The sequence below is a fragment of the Ammospiza caudacuta genome, chromosome 2 (assembly GCF_027887145.1).
Source record: "Ammospiza caudacuta isolate bAmmCau1 chromosome 2, bAmmCau1.pri, whole genome shotgun sequence".
NCBI classification, from domain to species: Eukaryota; Metazoa; Chordata; class Aves; order Passeriformes; family Passerellidae; genus Ammospiza; species Ammospiza caudacuta.
The window spans coordinates 72,182,050-72,201,082 of NC_080594.1; positions in this window are offsets into that span (position 1 = coordinate 72,182,050).

Sequence of the window (19,033 nt, forward strand, 5' to 3'; positions counted from 1 at the left end):
AATCCAACCTGAATGCATTAAGGTCAAACTATTTTTCCCACCTAATTCACCTTTTTGAATTTGGAGCAGACTCCACTCCAGAAATGAGCAGCCCAACAGTATATCTTACTAATATCAGAAAAGGCAATGCATGAAGGGGTTGCAAAGATCAGTGAGGGAGCTTTGGAGAGATGGCTGACATTTCAGCTATGCAAAGGAATGAAGCTACTGAAGAGGGAAAAAAATCACACTAAGCAACCAGAGACCTCTAAAACAAAAGGTTTGGCTCCAATTCTATTGAAGATACATTAAAGTTATCATGATTTTTCTGTAGGGTACAAAGAAGGCTTACATTTCAGTTTGTTACTTTGTTAATAAAAGTCAGACCTCCGCATATAAATAATCAAATGTTTTAAGAAAGGTGAAATATTTTGCAATATTTTGGTGCTCCCTTGAGGCATTCTCACATCTTCCATGTGTAGACTGATTTTTCGCTCCTTTTTTCTACCCATCACCTGATAGTTTTATCCATTGGATGGATTAGAGATTATGTTGCTGTGATGGTTAATCACTTGTAAAGGATAAAAATATCCCAGTGGAGCTGGATGAGTTAAATTTAATGGGTGTGTAACTGACAGGCATGTACAGGATAAGCACTTTTATTACGCACTCCTCAGTGCCACTCAGTTCACAGTGTGCTCCACAAATATTGGCAAGAAAATATGTCATGTGCCAGGGAATGAGTAAGAGAGATTTGTGTGAAATATGGGTGCCAAGAGTGTCTATTTATAGCTCATGAAAGACCAAACAATAACCAATAACAAAAACCAACAGAATCATTCCCTCAAACCAAAGGTGGATTAATGATTTTTGCAGACAACTGACATTACCAATAGCCACCGAAATTCCTGTGTGGTCAAGAACCCATGGGTAAGGAAATGGCCTAGATCTGTGGAAAAGAGGCTCTTGCCATGACAGAATGCAGGATGAAATCATCTTTACTTGTGCAAAAGGCACTCCAGCATCTTAAATATAAAACTGTGTGTTAAGCTATGTTGGAATCGAGGAAGGAGCAGCTTTTTCCCAACTAGAAAAAATAAATCTGACTTGTACTTCCAACATTCAAAATAAGGCAGCAGATGGAGTTGCTAGGAGACAGGAGGCAAAGAACAAGAGCATGAATGTGCTCTAGTGTCTCTACACAATAGCAAAGAGTATATGAAATGAGCTGGAGCTTCAGATCTCACCATCAGCTATGACTGTTACAAGTGATGAAATGCAGTCTTTGTGCTAACCAGAAAGCTTAATCTGAACAATTTTAATAAGGGCATCTATGAGAATTGTATTATGTGATATTTAATGCTGCTCTGCAGGCAATCCTTGTAACCAGGGAATTACAGTATAATTCAGATAGGAGGGACCTTGGGAGGTCCAGCCCAACCTCTTGCTGAAATCATGACCAGTCCTGAGATCAGACCAGGATGCTCAGGGATTTATCCAGTCATGTCTCCCATGAATGGAGATGATGTAACCTCTCAGCACAACCTGCTCCTCCTGACAGCGCTCATGGGAAGAAAGGTTTTCCTCATATCCTCTCTGAACCACTCTTGTATTAATTTGTTAATTAATACAAGCTGGCTGCTGCCTCTCAGTCTCACACCTCTCACTGTGGCTCCCTCTCCTTAGTGGCATCCCTGCAAGTGCTGGGGGCTTCTGTCATGTCCCTCCAAAGCCATCTCTTCTCCTGACTGAGCAAGCCCCAGTCTCACAGCCTCGCTTCATGGGACAAATGGTCCAGCCACAACCATCCTGGCTGTTCCTGCTGAACTCATCCCTGTTTATTGCTGCTTCCTCCCAAGATTCAGACCTCTGTAATAAACCTCTGGATATAACCCTCCAGCAGAATCCATCTCCTTTTCCTCTTCACCATTGCCTGAAGCTTTCCTCCTGAGGTAAACGGAGTTCCTAACAAGCCTGGACTTGTTCAGTGCCCAGCTGCAATCTCCAGCAAGCCAAAGGTATCTCTGGGGTGATACACCACAGCTGCCACCTTTGGCCCAGCAGCAAGGGTCAAACTGGCCTAGGCACAATTGGTAATATTGGGATTCATATTCCAATATTTTGGCGTCCCTGGTCGGGCAAGCAACTCTGCAGCCCCAGACGAACTCTCAGTACCTCGGGCAGGCTTTTGGCAGCCGTGCACCCAGCTGAAAGGGGCCTTGGTTGCAACGCCCTCAGCTAGAGACTTTGGGAATATTCCCAGAAGAAGTTTCGTGGACTGTTCGGCGCCTCTGGAAAGCCCAGCTACTTTGTGGCGAGCAGATCTTCCAGAGGAAGAACAGGGTAGCCTCTCTTGCCCAAGGAGAGGTCCTGTTCGGTGAGGAGACCTGCCTTAGACCCTAGCCAGCTACAGCTTCCATTTCGGGTGAGTATCTCTGCTCTCGGTGGAGCAGAAGCTCAAAAAACAGACTCTGCCGTGAGTTCTGTTCCTTTTTGCCTTTGCATTTTTGGCTGCGCAGCCCCACAGACGGGAATTCATTGCGTTCTAGTCTTTAGCTCTCTGCCACGTGTTTCGCTGTCTTTTGGAATTCGCGCCGGTGCGGGAGTGCTCTCTGCCCTTCCCCCCGGCTCAGCAGTGCAGCGTGCTCGGCTCTCTCGCCACAGGGGACTCTTTCTCTCTCTGTGCGAGGGAGGGGTGTTCTCTGCACACGCGGCGCAGGGGCCTGGTACCAGCTTGCCACGTGGCGTGGCTGCTCTCTCTCTCAGCTCGCGGAGCTGCATTCCACGGCGGGGGAGAATTTGTGTCTGCCTTGGCTCGGCAGGGCGTGCCCTGCTGCTGCTGCCTGGGAATTTTAAAAGCAGTATATACAGCTGCATTGTGAAGCTTTTGTCTGTTCGTTATCGCTTTCCTATCTGTGGTTTTTTTTTTAAATCGGTAGCTGATTTTGGCTTTGTTTTTGGTCAGGCGGGATTTAGTACTTTGCCTTTTACATCTAACATGGGTTCGAAACTCAGCATTGTACAAAAAGGAGTGTTTAATATTGTTAGCATTTTAGTCAGTGGTAATGTGAAGTTCTCAAAAGGAAAATTGAAACAGTTTATAACACAGTTTTCTACACTTCCCAAAAATCTCTCCTGAAGAAATCCACAATATTCAATTCTGGGATAAAGTTGGGAATTAATTGATAGCCTTAGGACAATCTGGCAATGCACCCTCAGCTAAATTTGTGTTCTGGAGTTTACAAATTCGAACAGCCTTGCTCAAACAAAAGGAATTGGAGAAAAAGCCGATTGCCAAGCCATGTACCTCTGCTCTCCCTGTTTCTCCCTCTCCTAGCTCTAAAACCCCTAAACCTCTTTCCCCAAAACTTGGTATTTTAAAGAGAGCAAACTCATTGGGAAATCGACTCCCAGAGTTTGCAAAAATGCCTGAGTTGTCCTGTCCACAAGGCCCTGGCCAGGCTGCGTGGAACCTTTCCCAATCCCCTGTGTCCCCTCCTCTGAAACCCAGAGCACGTGTCAGCTTTCCAGAGAGCAGTGATGCCCAAAATGGCCCCCAGTCCCTAGGGGGTCCACAAGATGGTGGATGCCACGTGGCATCTTCCCAAACCTGGTCTTCTTCTTCCCAAAATCCTCTTAAGCATTCCAAAATTCCAACCCCATCCCCCTCTCCTCCTGTTCCTCGTGACACCTTCCCCCCTCCCCCTCCCTTTCCTGCAGTACCCTCAGCTCCACCCCTCTACTCCTCCCAGGGGGCGTCTGCTGATGTGATGTCACCAGGTGTCCCCGCCCCCTGCCTGCCCCTTGACTCCGCCCCTTTCCCCCACAGTGTCCCCGCCCCCTGCTCACCCCCTGACCCCGCCCCCTCTTCCCACAGTTTCCCCGCCCCTTGCCAGCCCCCTGTCCCCACCCCCTGTGTGCCCATTGCGTCCCCGCCCCCTCCCCGGGTTCCCACGGTGGGGACACACCCACTGCCTGTCCCCAAACCTGTATCTGTGATCCCAATGCTTCCAATTCAAGGGATACAGAGCAGGGAACAGCAGACCCAATGCATAGTCCCATGTTGTCACTGGCTCCTGTTACGTTTCAGCCTGCAGCTCAGGGAGGAGCAGCTCCAACTGCTAATTGGAGATCTTTTGGATAACAATTGATTAAGGAGATTTGTAAATCTCATAAAGAATATGGTCCATACAGTCCATATTTCTGTGGCCTTTTAAATTCTGAACTGAGTAGGACTGTGGTAATCCCACATGATTTAAAACAGCTTTTTTCCTATCTCATGACCTCCACGGAATTCAAATTATGGGAATTGGCATGGAAACAACTGCTAAAAGATGCTCTCCCAGGCTTGCATGCTGATCCAAACACAGCAAAGGACAACAGTGGTAACCCTATCACCATTGAGCACCTCTGTGGTGAGGGCCAATGGTCTTCTCCCTCAATCCAAGCTACTGCAATTCCTGCAGAAACACTCGAGAAAGTAAAAGAAGCAGCTGAAAAAGCATTCTTTTCCCTCCAACCTGAGGGGCCTTTTGAGCCCTATAGTAAAATTAAACAGCTACCATCAGAGCCTTTTTTGAAATTCGTAGAAAGGTTAACTAGAGCCATTGAAATACAAGTTAAAAAAGAGAATGCTAGGGAAGCAATTTTAGAGGAAATGGCATTTACAAATGCAAATGAATAGTGTCGAGCAGCAATCCTGAGCCTTTCTATAGAACCGCCCCTATACTAAAAGATATGCTTCTAGTCTGTAACAGGAAAGTGCCTCTGATGAGTGTAGCTGAAGACACCAGACCAAGGCTGCTGCCAAGACCACCTCAGCGTGTCACCGTTGCCAGCCCTGCATCTTTTCCCTCAGCACAGCAGTACCCTGGGCAGCAGCAGAGACCAGCAATGGTTGACCCCACAAAGCCATGCCTGCTTTGCAATAACCTTGGGCACTGGAGTACCCACTGCCCTCTGAAAAAGGAATTTGATGAATTTAGAAATGGCAGGGGAGGAGAACTACAAGCACTCCCTGGGGCTCAACAACAACAAAAAAACTTAAAAGGGAGCGCCCGCCTGCCAGGCGTGCAGACACAAAAAGAGCAGGCCAAGGGAATAAGGGTAGCAAAACAAATCAAGCGCGCGATAATATTAATATTTGTGTAAGTGAAGCAGGTGCTTCAAAGACCAGGTCTGCTAGTACACTGTTGAAAGTGAAACAAAATAACCTTTGTTATGATTTAGGTGATCCTGTGTTAACCACGTCTTCTGTCAATGAGCCTTACAGGTTGCAGCTGACTGAGTCACTCCACCTGAAGGACACTGACTGGCATTTTGTCTCTGTCAATCCTGAACAGAAGGGTACTTGGAACCGAATTTGTTGTAAGTACATCGTCATTGGGGACACCAAACACACACCACAAGAGATCGAAATTGGTCCGGGAATGACAACATCAGATCCTGAGCAATTCGTTCTCGGCCTACACTGTTTCCACCCACCCCTGTTTCTTCCCAAGGGACAAATTGTTGCACAAGCTATCCCTGTGCCATCTTTACCTGAAAATATCGAAAAACAAGGGCTCACAGTCGCCCGAGTCCAAGTTATTGGGAAAGACAAGCCCAAATTATGGTGTAACCTCAGTGGGGGTGGGGAGTCAAAACGCATTGAGATGCTTGTAGACGCAGGTGCATACTGCACAGTGATTTCAGTACAAGACTGGCCAGTACCTTGGCCTTTGCAAAATGTTGCCGGTCACCTTTGAGGTGTAGGAGGCCTGCAATTGGCAAGACAATCCAAAAGCATTATTCAATTCGAGGGACAAAACGGACAATTGGCAAATATCCATCCATTTGTGTTAGATTATTCGGAACCTTTGTTAGGGAGAGATTTAATGGCCCAGTGGGGTGTCACAATTGATATTCCAGACTCTCCACAGCATATTTGTACAGCAGTCATTGAACAACAGCGCCCCACCCAAAAACTGAAGTGGAAAACAGACAAGCCAGTTGATGTGAAACAGTGGCCGCTCAGTAAACAAAAAATAAAGGTGCTTGAGGAACTAGTGGAAGAGCAACTAAAAAAGGGCCACATTGTGGAGACCATGTCCCCATGGAACTCTCCAGTGTTTGTCATCCAAAAAGCTGACAAAAAGAGATGGCGACTTCTTCACGATCTCTGACTAATTAATAATGTAATCGAAGATATGGGTTCTCCCCAACCTGGTATGCCATCCCTAACAATGCTTCCCCAACATTGGAAATTAGCTGTTATTGATATTAAAGATTGTTTTTTCCAAATTCCCTTGCACCCTGACGATGCACCGCGTTTTGCATTCTCCGTCCCTTCCATTAATATGGAATCCCCTATGAAAAGGTACCATTGGACCGTTCTTCCTCAGGGCCTGAAGGTATCGCCAGCTATCTGCCAGTGGTATGTCTCTTCCCTGCTTTCCCCAGTACGTGCAGCCGCAGAGAAGGCCATTATCTATCATTACAGGGATGATATCCTCGTGTGTGCCCCCAATGATGATTTACTTACACATGCGCTTGACCTAACGATCGATGCATTGATTGTTGCAGGGTTCGAGCTCCAGGAAAAGAAAATTCAAAAGATGCCACCTTGGAAGTATTTGGGTTTAGAAATTGGAAATAGGACCATTGTTCCTCAAAAACTAGAAATCAATCCAAGGATCAAGACCCTTGCAGATGTCCACAAGTTGTGTGGGTCTTTGAACTGGGTAAGGCCGTGGCTCGGTCTGACTAACGAAGACCTTGCCCCTCTTTTCAATTTATTGAAAGGGGGAGAGGACCCAGGTGCTCCTAGGTCTATTACCCCAGAGGCACAGAAAGCTCTAGAAAAGGTTCAGATTGCAATGTCCACAAGACAGGCTAACCGATGCCGGCCTGACCTGCCATTCAAATTTATCATTCTAGGTAAGTTGCCACACCTCCATGGAATTATTTTCCAGTGGGAGGAAAAACAAACACCTAAGGCAAAAGACACACCAAACAAGGACCAGGACCAGAAGGACTCTCTCTTGATCATAGAATGAGTTTTCCTCAGTCACAAAAGGTCCAAGAGACTGACAAAGCCTCAGGAGCTGGTAGCGGAACTAATCCGGAAAGCAAGGACCCGAATCAGGGAGTTAGCAGGATGTGATTTTAAGTGCATTCACATTCCAGTTGAGTTAAAATCAGGTAAAAATACTATGAAAATACTGGAACAATTGTTTCAAGAAAATGAAGTGTTGCAGTTTGCTCTGGATTCCTACTCAGGACAAATTTTGGTAGCGCGGCCCGCTCACAAATTGTTTGAACAAGATGTTCAATTTACTTTAAAATTGAGAACTGCTCTAAGTAGGAGACCTTTAAAAAAGGCTCTGACTGTCTTTACAGATGCATCCGGGAGGTCCCACAAGTCCATTATGACTTGGAAGGATCCTCAAACCAAGCAGTGGGAGACAGACGTTGCTGAGGTGGAAGGTTCACCTCAGGTTGCTGAATTGGCTGCAGTTGTTAGGGCTTTTGAAAGGTTCTCAGAACCATTCAATCTGATTACAGACTCTGCATACGTGACAGGAGTAGTATCCAGGACAGATCAAGCAATACTGCAAGAAGTGTCTAACATCGCACTTTTCAAATTGCTCTCAAAACTGGTAAAATTAGTCACTCACCGAGAGCAACCATTTTATGTGATGCATGTCAGGTCACACACTGACTTGCCAGGGTTTATCGCTGAAGGCAACAGAAGGGCAGATGCTCTTGCTGCTCCTGCAGTGATGGCCACTCTCCCAAATGTTTTTGAACAGGCAAAAATCAGCCACCAGCTTTTCCATAAAAATGCACCTGGCCTGGTTCGTCAGTTAAACATCACTTGAGAACAGGCCAAAGCGATTGTGGCCACATGCCCAAATTGCCAACAACATGCACTCCCTACAGTGAGTACGGGAGCAAACCCAAGGGGACTGTACAGTTGTGAACTGTGGCAAACAGATGTAACACACATACAGTCTTTTGGACGGCAGAAATATGTTCACATTAGTGTAGACACCTTTTCTGGAGTGGTCTATGCTTCTGCCCACACAGGAGAATCATCTATCGATGCTATTAAGCACCTCTTACAGGTTTTTTCTTTCATGGGCATCCCCAAGGAGCTGAAAACTGATAATGGGCCTGCTTATAAATCCAAGAAATTCGGGAAATTCCTGCAACAATGGGGAGTAGAGCACAAAACTGGCATCCCCTACTCCCCTACAGGTCAAGCCATTGTAGAAAGAACTCACTGTGATATTAAAAGAGTCCTGGACCAGCAACAACAGGTTCTGAAGGTGGAATCTCCCCACATACGGTTATCCAGGGCACTATTCACAATCAATTTTCTGAATTGTTCTTTTGACAGCCTGAACCCACCCATCCTATGCCACTTTGAGGGGAGCAGTCATAGGTTGATGGAAGAAAAACCTCCAGTTTTAGTAAAGGACTCTGAGACTTGGAAAATGGTGGGACCTTACAAATTGGTTTCTTGGGGATGTGGATACACCTGTGTGTCCACCCCCTCTGGTTTAAGGTGGGGTCCTTCCAAATGGGTAAAGCCCTATGTTCCCAAGGTCTCAGAGAAATCTACAGAAGCGCCCCAGGTTGCTCATGCTGCCTGGAGAAGAAAACGCCGCACACGTTCTCTGGAGAAAATTCCATTCAAGCCTCCTATCTGGAATAGTTTGTAATATATGTTTGTCTCAAGTTCCTTGTGCCAGTTTAGATCCCACTGTTCGTGTGTAGCCTCAAGACGCCATGAGACCGAGCCTGCTTCTCGTCCTACTCGTGATCATCCCACCTGGGATCTCCTGCATAATCCTGCAGCCCGAACCACATATGGACTACCTTGACAAAGGCTCTCGGACATCAAGAGAGAAACTGACAACTGGCTGAATGGACTGTTCAAAGGCTGGGGACTCTTGGGCTGGTTGGGATCTATTCTGAAAACTGTGTTTTTAGTGCTGTTTATTTTAGTTACAGTTATTGTAGTTTTTAGCATTGTTTTTGGACTAATCAAACGCATGGTTCTCAAGTTAATTTCAAGCTCATCTCCCCCTCCTGAGGTCTACCATTTGGAAGCCTTCAGTGCTCCAATGGATGACCTGGAAGCCTCAGTGGAAAACACTGACCCTCCTGTAGAGGAAGAACAGATTTACCAGCCATGGTTTGGTAATCATTCTGCACCACAAACACAGTCCTCTTCTTTTTAAACAAAACTAGGGGGAGATGTTGTAGTGTGTTGTAATAGCCTCTTTTAAACTTCCAGGTCCCTTCCCCAGGTGTGCCAATACCCCTCTTCCCCTTCCCCCCCCCTCGCCCCCTGCTGGGCTGTCAATCAGTTTTAACATTCCAGCAAGGCGTCGTGTGGTTTGTCACTTTCAAAGGATGCCCCTCAGGCCTGGGGGTCATTGGCCTGTCTAGGTGTCATCCTCCTCTGAGACCCTGCCCCTCTCACCTGGTTGGTAGCTCACCTGTCCCTCCCCTTCCCCTGTCCCTGAGCTTAAAAGGTGAATCAAGCCATGCGGTCATGATTCTGTTGGAGCTGTTACTGACATTCGGACTTGCCCAGGCACAATCTAACTGGTAATATTTGGATTCTATTCCAATATTTAAATATTGGAATATGAATCTCAATATTACCAGTTGGATTGTGCCTAGGCCAGTTTGACCCTTGCTGCTGGGCCAAAGGCGGCAGCTGTGGTGTATCATCCCAGAGATACCTTTGGCTTGCTGGAGGTTGCAGCTGGGCACTGAAAAAGTCCAGGCTTGTTAGGAACTCCGTTTACCTCAGGAGGAAAGCTTCAGGCGATGGTGAAGAGGAAAAGGAGATGGATTTTGCTGGAGGGTTATATCCAGAGGTTTATTACAGAGGTCTGAATGGGAACAGCTCCAACAGAATCCCGACCGCATGGCTTGATTCACCTTTTAAGCTCAGGAACAGGGGAAGGGGAGGGACAGGTGAGCTACCAACCAGGTGGAAGGGGCAGGGTCTCAAGGGACGAGGGACACCTAGACAGGCCAATGACCCCCAGGCCTGGGGGGCATCCTTTGAACTTGACCAACCACACAATGCCTTGCTGGAATGTTAAACCTGATTGACAGGACTCACTCAACAAGGGGGCGAGGAGGAAGAGGTACAGGCACACCTGGGAGGTGACCTGGAAGTCTAAAATGGGACATTACAGCACACCGCAACAGCTTCCTGTACTGAAGGCCTAAAACTGCGCACTCTTATTCATGTGACCTAAGAAATGCTGGCTTTTCTCCTGCCAATACAGTTCAGGATGATGTCAGCCATCTTTGGCATCTTTTGCCAAGGTGCACTGCTGGCTCGTGTGTGGCTCATGCCTAATTTTGAACCCACCAACACAGGAGGTCAGCAGGAGCCTGCTGCCACTCCAGGGATTTTTGTTGACTGGCCAATATAAGTGCAAGGAGATAGTGCAAGGTGGAAAGAGTAATAGGGTCATGTGCAATGTTGATGAAATGTGAAGTGAAAGTAAAGCCTTGTCTGAGAAGTTGTTTTGGGAAAGATGAAATGGATGAGGAATGAAAGAAGTGTCAGTAGAGTTTGATTATAGCACACTTAGAGTAAGAAAGGTTTTGTAGCAATTAATTTTCTTGTAGAAAAATCTCAGGTAGTTTTACCACCACTGAATAAGAAACCATCATAAAATGGGCTTTGTGAAATAGATTAGAGAACATTTTTAGAATATAGGTATTAAAATATCTATTGAATGCTTAAGTTCTTAATCTACTTTTTATGATAATTCTAATTGTTGAAAAAAATGAAAAAATCTATTCAGTTATAGAAAAATACTTATATTTCATAATAAATATAAGAAAAAAAGAGTTTGTTAGTTATAGTATTATGAGGTCATCAGATTTTCACACAGATGTCTGTAGAACAAAGAAATATGGTGAGCAATATCTAAGTCAGTACTTAATTGGTTCTGAGTGGAGAAAAATTGCCAAAGAAAAAAGTTTGCTGGAGAAAACACTGGGTAAAAGGCATAAAGAAGTTTAGCTCTTATGTGAATTTCAATAAATTACTTGAATAACTATCAATAATTAATTTAAATATTTCTTTCAAAAGCAATTTTCAATAAATTGTCACTTTGTTTGAATAATAACTCATAAACCTATAAATATTGCCACTTTTGAGCAATTTATTGAATGTAGATGATGTAGAACTCTACTTGTTCTGTACAGAGTTCAGAGTTATCATTCTAATCATAGTTGTTAATGATCAAAGAAAATCCCCAAGCTTGAACTGTGTGTTTGCGCTCTTATGCAATAGGTTGCAGGTAATCACAGAACTGACATAAAGAAAAGGGAAAAAAACCAAAACACCAAAAACCCAAATAAAAATAGATAAAAATATCAAAATTGTTGATGGATCTTAGAAAATGCAGATAATAAAGCATCTGGACAGAACCACAAGAAGGACAGAAAACAGAAACAGACATTGGGGTGAAAGTGGACAATGAATCCGGGAGGAGTCACCAAACAAGAAAAAGCAGGGTGTGCATGATTCAGGAATCTGTACACAGCACAAAGCCCCAGGGCAGTGCTGGTTAACCAAACCTGATCTACAGCATTCAGCACTGGCTCTATCAGTGGTTAAAATAAAAACAAACAACAACCCCCTCAAAAAATAGGCAAGTAAGTAAAGTAAGTAGGGCATGCAGTGCATGACTGGCTGATACTAGTTCTCAAGCTGGGACTTAGCAGGAAATGAGCTTCAAATAAGCTTCAGTAGTTGGCATGACCAGGCTTTTCTCAGTTGCAGCTTCTCTGGGTTTGGCTTGCACACAACCTCTGTCTGAAAGGATTCAGCAGGAAAGGATGATGGTGTCTGTGCTGGTCCCACCACATGCTCTGAGGATGGATTCCCACCTCTTCAGTCAGGGAATTGTGTTCTACAACTTGCTGCATGCCCCCTCGAGCAGCCTGGCCCTATCTATAGCACTAGGATATGACAGATGCAGCAGCTATCCCTTGCAGCCACTTACTCCTAGGCATCTTAAACAGTGGTGTATTTGTGCAGGATGCCAAGGGTGTGTTTGCATAAGGAGTTATGTATTATGACAGCTCACTGCCTGCTAGGAAGGGGTTGGAAGGCTGGGCCAGGTGGAGGTGATGGGAGCTGGCTTGCTTCCACCCAGAATGCTTATTGGAGCAGGCCCTGAGCTGGTTTTATCGTTGAGTCATTTCCAGGTTTAGCTGAGTGGATACCAAGTTGCTCCATGAAGGATCCAGCATGTGCACGTGGGCAACAGGAGCAGGCCCAACTGACAGCTCAGATGTACCAGAACTCATGGTTGCCAGGTGCTTTAACTCAGTCTTACCACCTGGCAAGCCTTCAAAGTGAAAATGGGCACATCTCATCCAGGAAAGCAAATGTTCACAGTCTTCACTGCAGTATGGAAACCTTCTTTCTGCTAATTTTCAAGTCTCCTCATCCAGAGTACTATAAATATTTACAGTATTTTCCCATGTGCCTATAGAATGTAAATACCAAACTTGTAGAGAAATAATTTAATAAGATTCAGACCCAGCACATCCCTTTTTAATACCAGTATAAAAATAAATAGCTGATAACATCCCTTATTTTATTATCCAGGGACATTATATCTGTGTTTTAAAAGGCATAAATTCTAGGATGAAATTAGATAAGAAAAAACATTAACTGAGTGGTGAGAACACTTTGTGGTGTCTGCATGCTTTGTGAATGGAACAAGTTCCCTAAGTGCTCAACAGAAGGTTCACCAAGTCAGATTTGGAGGGGAAGAACAAGGCTCTGCACTTTCTTTGTGTCCTGGCTGAAGGAAAGGTAGGAGGGAGAAGAAAGCAAAGGATGGACAAAAACTTCTCTCATTGCACTGTGGTTTCAAAGTTCCTTAATGCCCTTGCAGCCATGCAAAGGTGATGTAGGTTTTCCGTTCCTTTCCCAAGGGTAATAGGGGTTCTCTGCATTGAGCTGGCATTCAAAGCCAGACTGACTAGCACTTCATGGTAGGGCACCACCAAGCCAAGTTCAGCATCTGAATTGGCACAGCCTGTGCTCTGAGTCTTTCTGTGTCTTTCTGCTTTTTACAAAGCCTTTTTCTACTTGCGATCTACTACTAAAAGTCTCCTCCTGAAGACAGGTTTTGGTTTTTTTTTCCTTTTGGGTGGGCACACTCTTAATTTTAAAAGTTGAGATTATAACATGGAATTGTTCTCTTTGCTTTTTCCTTTATAATTCCAGCTCATGCTCAAGCATTGAAAAACTAGGATTCAGATCACTACTCTGCTGATGGAGAGCTCAACCCCACTTTCTCCACATCCTAGATAAATCCTTTCTCTACCAGGCTACTTTGGGTTCAGATGCTCCTTCCTTCTGTTTCTGGAGCTGTGGCACTATATAATTCTGCCATTTATTAGTTTCTCTGCATGACTTGTAGCCCCATAATTAGATTACCTTTTCAGAGAAGGGAGATGTGGATTTGAGTCTCCATCAGGTTCAGCACAAAAGGTGGAATATGTTTCAGATCCTGATGAGTGTCCTAATATTTGTATAATTTGATACAGAGTGGGTAACACTATCATTTTTGGCTTTAGAGGTATATAAAGAAAAAATACAAAGTCCATTTGCTGTTTTTATGTAATCTCACTTTATTGCAATTTGTATTATTCTTAGATCATGCACTGGATTGGGATCTTTGTGGAGGTGAAGCAGATGGAAGGTATCAGGTTATGGTTGGTGTGACACTTGGGATATGTATGTTAAGTCAATCCTCATAAAGCAAATTAATACCAAACAAGTAGGTGATTGGTGTGTCTGTGTGATTTTGGGGGTAGGGCACACAAAGCAAACTTGCTCTTCCAATGTTGGATACAGAGCCACACATTCATTCTCAATACTGTTTCCACCCCAGGCCCTTTTAGGCAGAATGAAATTGGATCAGCACTGGAGGATGCCTCTGTTCATCTTTCTCTCCACATGCACATCCCTGGTGTGTCTGTGGCACTTGGCACATTGTAGTCTGTCATCATTCCACAACTTGGCTTCCTGTGCTGTGAAATCATTAGCTGATTTAGACTTGTCAGGATTAGCTCTGCCCGTGGTGCAGAGGGGAGACATCCCTGCAGAGAGGAGTTCAAAGCAGTGCTGCCACCTAGACAGCAGATGCCACAGCAAGTGGCACTGGCAAATTAGGACACAGACTTTTCTCTCCTCTGACCATCTTAGCAAAACTTCCAAGGTATCTCCATTATATTGTCAATTTCTTGTGACTCTTGCTGGAAACAAAATTTGCTTGGGGGTCTCTACATTCCTTAAATTTGTGTATTCTATATGTTGTTGTCATAAATTGTTATATGGGTGTGGCAGTTTAATGAAGATGTGGTAAGGAGGTAATGGGTGAAACAACAATTTCATAAGGCAGTAAGAAATGCTGTAAGATGATCTCCTGCCTTTCATTAGAATCTAGTGTGTTATTTATCAGTGAAAATGCCATTGCAGAACAGGTTCATACAGGAAATGAAACTTCAGCAAAAGTAGATGGCAGATAAAATAAACATTCAATTCAGCTCACTTTATGTAAAAGGAAAATATCCACATAATTTTGGGCTCAGGGACATGCAAAATCTTTGCTGGTTTGGGGTTTAAATTAATAACTACTTAAAACAGCTGTTAATATGCTTTAGTGGTTCCGTGTACCAAAACTAAATTTATCTTCTAATTAAATGAGATAGTCAAAACCTAGCATTTAATCTATCTTAATGAATTCCTAAAGAAGGAGTAGTGTTTAATAGCCTCTTTTGACTTGTATTAAGAATGATAAAGGAAAGGAATTTAAAGCTGGTGAGTCTAAATGAGCTTTTTTTTCATTTACAAGTTCAATTGAAGTAATACTTATTTGTTTCAAAGTAATTTTAAAGGTGATAGAAACAGGTTTTTAACCTTGGCAATTGGATAATCTCAAAAAGGGGTAATGATATAAAATTACCACTCCCTCTTCCAACACAAAGCAATTATTAAAATGTGTCAACTTGATTTCTTACTGTAGAGGCAGTGAACCTAACCAGTAAATTCAAATTAATAAAGAGGGCTTATTTTTGCTACTCAACCTGATGGTCAGCTTTGTCTACAGATAGAAAATCCATTTGAAAAGATTATAAAGCATGATAATTTAGTAGATGTGCACTTGCTCCTTTCCATTCACCTTGATTAGCCTTTTATACTTCACAGTAGTTTGTCTAAAAAAATTGGCAAATTTGAGGGAGTTTACTCAGCATTTTGGATTTATAACAAAAGCCCATGACATGGAAAGCCCATCTTGGTTTGCTGTAATGCCAACAGCTCCCAAAGCCCTGAAATGTAGTTGACCAAGATACAAAGGAACACAAAAAAATTTGAATCCTGAAAATATTGCACACATCTGCAAACACTGAGAAATAAAAAAGGAAAATCATTGGACTTTTAATGTCAAAGATGTGCTGGGAGGAGGCTCTTTTCTCCCTCTCCTCTGAACAGCATATCCATTCACTCCATCTGCTTTCCTCCCTACTCAAATCAACATTACTGTTCTACAGGATATAAGCTGTTTTTCACCTCTCTGGCTCTCTTGGCTCTTCCACAAGTGCTATTAATGCTGGGAGTCATGCTGATTTCATCCCATTCCTAGTAGTAAACACCACAGATTTTGTCTCATCAACACAGGGCTATCCCTGTACTTGCAAATACAGCAGTGCCAGGATCCTTGCTTCAATCCTCTCTGGCCAGCTGGCATGAACTAGTCTTGTTCTTACCACTGAAAGCTCATAAACAAGTTTGCTACATCCCAGCTAACTATTGGGAAATAGTGCATGGCTTTTTCTAACTCTGGGGCTGAAGATTTATTTGGGAACTCATCAGGGCCTCATATCAGGGACTGTTTTACTTCTTTAACAACAGAGAAGGCAAAAGCATAATGCATCTGTCTGCCAATATAGACATAACCAGGTGGACTGCTTCTTAAGATATTCCTGGATCTCTTTCTGGATCCAAAGTCTCCTCTGGAGCTGTGGGAAACCTGCATGTCTCTGCTCCCAGCCCAGGCAGTAGCAATACAAGCGCAGGGGGACCTCCTCAAAAATATTTCTTCAGTATCCTTGTCCTGACTGTGAAAAAGGGAGAGAAGTCTGCCTTTTGTTGTACAGAGACAGTGTTGCTTCTTTTTTACAGACAGTGGCTTCATTTTCTGTCTGTTTTGGGACATAAAAAATTTCTCAGGGGTCAGTCTGAAAATTTTTCAGAAGGGAAAACAGCACAGCACAGCAAGGAGGTTAATTTTTAGAAGATTCATTTCAACTAACATCTTCAACAATCTGGTAAAATCTTACATGTTTCCTAGTAAAAGATACTTCTTTATTTCAGAAAAGATATTTCTTTATTTGAGAAAAAGCAGGTTAACAGCCTGATATTTCCAACCGAATGCAAAGAGAGCATTATGAGAGCTGAGGCGGCACTTAAGTCCCACGCAAATCTGACTCTCTGAGATTTATTTCTGTAAACTGACAGCCACAAACTCCAAATCATGAAACTGAAGTGTAAAAAAAAAAAAAGATTCCTCTATTACAGAGTATCTTGCATAATATTAAGCTTTAAAGATTTCTATTTCTAATTTTATCAAAGCTTTTTTTTTTTTTTAAGTTTTTGTCACACAGCAAGAAGGGCAGGGTTGCCACATCCTTGCATCTTGTGATGTGGTATGTAAGTCAGCTGAATCCTAGTGTGAAAAAGAAAACAAAGCGTTTCTAGTTTGCCCCAAACACTTCTTTTAATTGTACATTTAATTCATCATGGGCCTGCCAGATTTCAGGCAACAGAATAAACAGGCTTTCAGAGATGCTGATCACTCCAAGCATGACTTTTTTTATATTGGAACAGTTTTTAGTTCTGTTTGTTTGCTACATAGTTATTTCCTCAGTGTTGTTTTTATGCTGAACTGAGACTTGGCAATGATTTCCATTGGAATGTAACACTGTCATCATGTAAGGTCAAAAGGGAAAATGCCAGTCGGTGTTTCCCAGTGATTGTACACATGTAACATTATTTCCTTTCATTGAACTCAGCTTTTATTTCTGAGAAATAACTGTTATTTTAGCTTGCATCACTGCAGATAATATTAGTCATAAACCTATGCAGATATTTATGTCTTATGTTCAATATTCAAAGAAATATTCCTTCCTTCCTTCCTTCCTTCCTTCCTTCCTTCCTTCCTTCCTTCCTTCCTTCCTTCCTTCCTTCCTTCCTTCCTTCCTTCCTTCCTTCCTTCCTTCCTTCCTTCCTTCCTTCCTTCCTTCCTTCCTTCCTTCCTTCCTTCCTTCCTTCCTTCCTTCCTTCCTTCCTTCCTTCCTTCCTTCCTTCCTTCCTTCCTTCCTCCCTCCCTCCCTCCCTCCCTCCCTCCCTCCCTCCCTCCCTCCCTCCCTCTCTTTTATCTGTAAACTCTTTAAGAGTATCTGTATACAAATCTATTATAGCCTCTGCTAAAATCCCCCCAAGTAGTGTTTAGAAGCTTTTAGAGAAGGAGAGGATTGAATTAATTCATTCTTGGATTTATTTTGAATCTCAGCCTTTTGAATGACAGAAATGCAATGCCCATTACCTTGGAGATGGACACATCTGCAAATCTGTTAAAAAGCAGAGTATTGCTTGCACAAGCTGTAATTTAAAGGTTGAAAAACCTTGCATCATCCCTGAAATATAAAACCACAGATGCTCAGTTTCCCAACACTGCATTTTACAAAGCTCTGAGCCAACTCCTTAAGTAAGCCCTTATGTAGCCCTGCTCAGTCCTTTTGAAGAGAAATTAAGGGTATCTTTTTATTTCAGTATGAATTCGTCTGAATAGACACAAATTAAGAATATATCTCCTTTGTTCTGTTTGATCACTGGAATGTCAGTGGGAAATGAATCTTCTTCATTACAAAATATTTTCCCTTTCGCACATGACCTTATCTGAGTACATTTTTAGGCATTTTGCACTTGCCTAGTGCTATATTACCATAGGTCTCTAGCTGCAACAGCCTGTGGGTTTATATCAGAGGTGAGATGTCATAGGACTCTAACTCTCTATGATAATTGTGAGGGTTTTAATTATTTCTGAAATGTCCTTTAAATCCCATTAGAGACCGAGGTCCAGCTACAAAATTGAGTCACACATCTCAGTTCTTGATAAATGATCTTGATGTGATTACTCTTGGTGTTCACACTCTTGCAAGCCAAGCAACTTTGCAGGAATGTCATTAAACACAAATAAAGGAGGCTTGATTATTGTTTCTATTTTGTTAAGGTATCATGTTTGTACTGAGCAAACTCTCCAGTGAGTTTCAGTGAAGCAGAATGCACTTGGAATGGGCAGGTATGGCCCAGTAAATATCCCGTTGGACCATCAGCTCTGCTCCTACAAGCAGTAGATGTGTTTGTGTCAGCATGGCAGTGGCCCAGGGTGAGCATTCCCACCTCCAGGAAGGGCAAAATCCCACAGGTGTAGTGCCACACTGAAACTGCATTGTGTTGCAATTAGGCTAAAGCAAGCTGTAAGATCTTCACACAGTGATGCATTTCAGACACATGCACACCCAGATATGTGCAGCAGGCAGAGACTGCTCATCTCCAAAAGTGTATTTACACTACAACTTTGGTGAACCTTGTGTTTGTCCCAGATTCCAACACCTTGCATTGCAGATGTGTTATTTTAGTCTGATGTGGAGCAGGGTGGTTCCAGCAGGGGGATGGGGGATGTAACTGTGAACTGCTTTGCACTGGAGTCCATATTATATAAAATGGATCTGTGCCTGTACACTCTCCACCCCTGCAATGCAGGAGCCTTCATGCTTTGATTGGTGCAAGGAAGAGAGAAAAACCATGTCCACCTCACATCATAAAAAAGCTGACCTTTGTTTGAAAGATTCCTGGATCAAACACCAATTTCTGTATGATGTGGCCATTTTAATTTTCTCTCCTCTGCCAAAAAGAATAATTTTTTTATTTAGGTACCAG